The sequence below is a fragment of the Gymnoscopelus braueri genome (assembly GCF_963280865.1).
Source record: "Gymnoscopelus braueri genome assembly, chromosome: 12".
NCBI classification, from domain to species: domain Eukaryota; kingdom Metazoa; phylum Chordata; class Actinopteri; order Myctophiformes; family Myctophidae; genus Gymnoscopelus; species Gymnoscopelus braueri.
The window spans coordinates 30,242,897-30,249,308 of NC_137614.1; positions in this window are offsets into that span (position 1 = coordinate 30,242,897).

Genomic DNA, 6,412 nt, shown 5'->3' on the forward strand with positions numbered 1-6,412 from the left:
TTATTCGGTTTAATTTTGACTGGAGATGCCAGGTAAATAGAATTTAAGTGCCTGATGGTAGAATAATTGAAACCAGGGCCTGTCACCATTTTTACAGTCATGAACAGTTAAGTGCTGTTCTCTTTTTGCACTGTTACAGTCGATGTCCCGAATGCTGGATGTGTCATTTTGAATCCTAGTGTTAATTTAACTCAGAGTGTACAACTGTAACCAAATTAATTACCGCTCCAAAACGAATGCTTCAGGGTCCTGGCAGCGAGGATATTCTTATTGCTGCAAATCCTCACAAACCCAAGTTGCTATTTAGGACCATTAACTAGCTTATCCACCGCCCTAGATTCCAATGAAGTCTTCTATTGAGAGATGTGAGACATTTCGTTCTTTTCGGGGTTTTTTGGTTGATAAAGTGTCCAGTAATAGAGCACAAATCATGTTATCTCTGTTTATTCTACCATGCAGTGAGATATATCAGACTTTTAATTCATTTTATCTGCTATCCCAGTCAGATTTACTGAGGATGATTAATGGCAAAACATCTATATATACACACACATATATATATATATATATATATATATATATATATATATATATATATATATATATATATATATATATGTATATATATATATACACATACATAGGCCTACACACACACACACACACACACACACACACACACACACACACACACACACACACACAGGGACGTGCACAGATAGACTCTAGGTGGTGCTAGAGCACCTGCCCTTTGCCCTCTTGACCAGAAGTGCCCTTTAAAAAAAAGTTTTTTTTTCGTTTTGTTTTTTTGTTTACAGTATGTAGCCCATGGTGACATCGATCAATTCTGGATTAAAAGCTTCTAATATATTAACAATTCCCCAAAATGTGCATTGCGATTTTCTTCTATAAATCTCACACTACTAGGGCAGCCGCCGGTTCCGCGCGCCGCGCAAGGTGCCCTTTTTTTTTACTTGAGCACCTGCCCCTCAAAATGTCTGTGCACGCCACTGCACACACACACACACACATCTTTATCTTCAGGAGTTAGTCCTCCATCGGTTGTTGTTTAACCTCCACTGAAAAACTCTAACCTTCCCACGGACAATCTTAATCATTTTAGACCCATCTATCTCTAGTTGAAAACACATTCTTACAACCTCCGCTCCCTGTACGTACCGCTACTTTTTTACTATCCCTCCTCCTTCTATGGAGTTTGGGAGGATGGCTTTTAGTTTTTATGCTCCATGGTCTTGGAGCATAAAAACAGCTCCAGAATGACATTAAACTAGAGCACTTAATCCCTTTGGGTGATTTTAAAAGTTTACTTCAGATGCTAAAAAAACGTGGTCTGCAGCTGTTTTCTTAAGTTTGTATTCATGTCATTTTGAGTTTTGCTTTGTGTGTTTATTGTGTTAATGTTGTAATCCCTGCTTGTTTGCATTGTTGGCCAGGGCTCCTTGTAAAATAGATTACAATCTTAATGGGACTCACCTTGTTAAATAATGGTTACATTAAATACAATGTGTATATTTTCAGCTCATATCCCTTATGAATGACATGACTTGAAAATGTTTAAATGACATTAGGATGACGTCAGATGCTATTATACTATTATGCTGTTTTATCTGTTGTGTTTGATAAAAATGATCATGGCACGTTAATTGACTGACCAGAAAACTGGATAAACATGACTGAACAGAAGAACAGAAGAACCTTCTCCTCACCAATATTACCTGTGGTTTTCCTCAAGCGTCTATTATTGGCCTTTTTGTGTTTTGTATCTACATATTAGTACTGGGTCAAGTTATCTGCAACTGCAACTACAATATTTCTTTCCATTTTTACGCTGACAATGCACAAATTGGTGTGTGTGTGTGTGTGTGTGTGTGTGTGTGTGTGTGTGTGTGTGTGTGTGTGTGTGTGTGTGTGTGTGTGTGTGTGTGTGTGTGTGTGTGTGTGTGTGTGTGTGTGTGTGTGTGTGTGTGTGTGTGTTTTCCCAGGGTTTGCAGTACATTCGTGAGGCCAGAAATATGTGAGTAATCATTGATGCAAGCTTCTGTAAAATAAATTAGCGATGCAATTATCACCAAATCGGTCAATTCAGGAGTATTGCCAAGATTAGACCATTTCTTTCATTCAGTGATGTACAAACTTTCATTCATGATTTCGTCTCCAGCCATCTAGAAGATTACTGTGATTAATTATTTGCTGGATTGAATGAGAAATCAATCAGCCAACTCAAACTTCTTCAAAACACAGCAGCTAGGGTTCTTACAAGAACTCAAAGTTATGATCACATATTCTTGCCTCACTGGTTGCCCATGGTGTTCAGAATTCATTTCATAAAATGTTAATGCTTGTTTTTAAATCACTGAGCGGCCTTGCCCCTTTTTAAATTATTGACCTTCTCACCCATTACACCCCTGCTTATACTCTCAGATATGCAGAACAGCTGTTGCTCTCTGTCCCTAGCGCAAGGTTTGAGACAAAGGGTAGGAGGGCATTTGCTGAAGGGCAACCTTCCACTGGGAATCTGAAAAGCTACCTCAGTATCCTATTTTAAACATTTTACAGTACGAAGTGGCTCATAATTATAGTTTTCTTTTTGTTTGTTATTTGTTTTTTATTCAATTATTTATTCTTAAGATTTTTATATATTATATATCTTTCTGTTTCGTGACTGCATTACACTTATTCTAATTTATAATTACACTGTGTATTTTAATTTTTTTATGTCTGTGAAGCACTTTGTAAACTTGTTTTTGAGAAATGCTATATAAATAAAGTGTATTACTGTTACTGTTATTATATGAAATGCAGGTTTCGAGCTGGAATCGACTCAAGGTCGTTATAATGCAGTTGGCTACGCTAAGAATCCCTGCAATCGCCAGAGTGTCCATCAAACAAACCTCTCTACCTGCTCGCCTTCACTCACTTAAGTTACTTTGAATGACAGCGTCAGCTCAATGACAGGCATGTAACAACAGATCAACATAAACACTGGAATTACAAATATGTTCTGTACGTTTCACATAGAGGTGACTGGTGTTGTGCCACTCACAGCACAGTCTTAGGGGCACTCAGACGCCAGGCAGCAGGCTGGTTCAGAGTTGACGCACAAAAAAGTGGAAAGTCCAAGGGTTCCCAAGGAGGTAGAAATCCAATGCAATAAAAAAAAACTATTGAGGAAGGTTGAGAAAAAGTTTACTAGTTGATTTTTAAATCTCTGTGTTGTTATTCATGTCCTCACTCTTTTGCCTGATTCACTACCTTTTTAGCTATTATTTTGATGTTGTTTTATGCTTTTGCTTTTCTTTGTTTGCTTTATTGTTAAAGTATTTGTACTTTTTCTGTAAAGCACTTTGAGCTGCATTTCATGTCATGAAAGGTGCTACATAAATACAGTTTATTATTATTATATTAAACAAAAGTTGTACGAATAGCAGATTGAAGGCATTAAAACTATTCTTTTGCATTATACAATGGTCTCCCTCTTCATTTTTTTTTGTTGCATTGGTTCAGAGTTGACCCATTACACATCATTACAGCGTGTGAAATATATATTTGAGTCTTACAAATTACAGCACCATTTTTCAAAGTCTGGGCCGTGCTCCAAACCCGAGAGTGGCAAAAAGATTTAAATGGCTCCCCAAATTGTTCTTTTAAATTTATATCCAAAGCTATTAGTAATGTTATGTTTCCATGCTCCATCCCAAGTCCCTGCAGCCTGAACAATGTTCTGCTGGAGTGTTTCTCAACCAACGGGTCAGGACCCAATAGGTGTGAGAGTGAGAGGATTAGCCTCTTGCAGAGCCATGCTGTAAAACGCATAGAAACGACTCAGTGCACTGAGTGTTTTAACCCATTAACCCATTAAGACCGGGAACGCAGCTGTCATTTTAGATTTAAACCACTTTAACTAGGGATGTCCGATATTATCGGCCTCCCGATATTATCATAACAATTTAATATTGGAAAATATCGGTATTGTTTTTTTTTATTTGGGGTGGGGGGGGGGGGGGCTAATGAAAGTTACAGGAGTTCTTACTGTATGGTGTGTGTGATATAAAATGTGAGCTTACCATAATCAGAGTCATCCTTAATCATATTCCATCATATTCAAGGGCTTTTGGAGAGAAGAGACAGACTCCAGTCACTTTCAAATTAGCACTGCAGAGGGCAGGTGTGTGTGTGTCTGTGTCCAGCTGATGCTCGTTGGAAATTATGCTTCTGCACTGTCAAATAGGCCAACATCTAATCTAAGATTAGTGGGACTCATTCAAATGACCACCAGTGAGTCCCGGGACTCATTTAATTGAAAACCTAACAACATCATTGTATTATATTACATTTATTAGATATTTATTAGATATTATATTGATATAATAGCCATTTTATTTGATTAGATATGTGATGTTGTTACCTGACAATTAGTTGACTTTTGGTGAAAAAGACTGCATATATCGGTATCGGTTGATCATGGGGGTCCCCGGACCGCACTTAGAGAACCAATGCTTTAGGGCAAGCCCAACTTTTGCTACAGTACATTTCCCTATTGTATATACTTCAGTCAGCAAAATGTGAGAGAGATTTAGGCCCCTTGAAATATTCCAGAGAAAATATGGCTCCCCGGGGGGAAAAGAAACAAAAGTTTGAAAACCCACTAGCAATAAAGTGTCTGAGATGAGCTGATGGGGAGATGGAGTGATGGGGAGTGATGAATGAATGGTACAGAGTGATTATAGACGACGCCTTATCACTCATATTGCTCAGTAGCTCTTTCCCTGGGCTGGGCCTGTCCCAGCCCAAGTGACCATCCTTCATGGCAAGGCGTGCACACGTGTATGCTGTGTCCTTGTGTCTTTGTGTCTTTGTGTCTTTGCGTGCGTGCGTGTGTGCGTGCGCGTGTTTATGCGGGGCCCGGGGGTTATGTTTGTACGCCTGTGAAGTACACAGGAGAGTGTGGAGCTGTTTATCCAGTAATGTGTGTTTACCTGTGCGCTCTGTGTTTTGTGCTTTGAGTGTACGTGTTTTACTTATACTGTAGCTGCGTATGTTTCTACGGGCGCACGTGTGTGTGTGTGTGTGTGTGTGTGTGTGTGTGTGTGTGTGTGTGTGTGTGTGTGTGTGTGTGTGTGTGTGTGTGTGTGTGTGTGTGTGTGTGTGTGTGTGTGTGTGCGTGCGCGCGCGCGCGCGTGTGCGTGCGCGTGCGTGCGTGCGTGTGTGTGTGTGTTATCTGTCACTAATATGGACTGTCCAGAGAATCACTTCATTAATCTAGAAGACAATGTACATTCATCTCCTCGTTCCAGGGAAGGTTTTAATACGTCTGCAGCCTGGCGGGACACTGAGGCCTGAGTTATACTAATTGCGCACGGGTGTTGCGTACCGAAAATAGCAGATCGACAAGCTCACGGCACGTCGCAGCGCTGCATGTTGTGAGCTTGTAGATCTGCTATTTTCGGTGTGTGTGACACTTGTGCCCAATCAAGTATACCTCGGGCATACGACACACTGTAGAAAGGATCATAAAGAAGGTGAGAGAGAGAGAGAGAGGGGTGGGGTGGAAGAAAGGAGGATATAAAGTAATAGAGAAAGGTGGAGACAGGACAGGAGGAGAGACAATTAGAAAGCAAGAGAGAATAGGAAAGAGAAGGTATAAGAGAGAGAGAGAGGGAAGAAATGAGGGGAGGGTGCTGAGAGACAGAGACAAAGGGACAGGTGAGAACACAGGGAGGGAACGAAAGGGTGTGGGGGTGGGTGGAATGAGAGACAGAGAGAGAGTAAGAGAATGGAGAGCGAAATAGAATGTAATGAAAAGACAGAGTCAAAGAATTGATAATGGAGACTGAGAGAGTGAGAGGGGGGGTAGATCAACGGATGGATGAACAGAAAAGAGAGAGAAAGACAGAGAGAGAGAGAGAGAGAGAGAGAGAGAGAGAAAGAGAGAGCATAGCAAAGACAACAAAGACCACAGAGAAAGGAGGGATGAAGGAGATTAAAAGAAATGCTGGACAACCTGGGTAGAACAAGAGAGAGAGAGAGAGAGAGAGAGAGAGAGAGGAGCTCGGCTGAGAAAAGAGATGACATACTGTATGCAGTGTATATATAACGGGGGCAACAGCTGGTGCGCTGTGCTGTTGTCAGGGCCTTTTGCGGGGCTGCAACAGTAAAGTTCCCTGCCAGAACAGGGTCAGAAATATCCCAGGCTGAGAGAGAGGCTGCCAATATGGCCTGCTGAACGGCCACGGCTAAAGAAAGACCCACACACACCAGAGCTACATGGGGACACAGGCAGTGATTCTAACGGGGCGGGGTGATGTGTGTGTGTGTGTGTGTGTGTGTATGGGGGGTTGCGAGGAGGATGTTAGGAGGCAACCGTGGTACTAAACGCTAAGCCGTGGCAGTG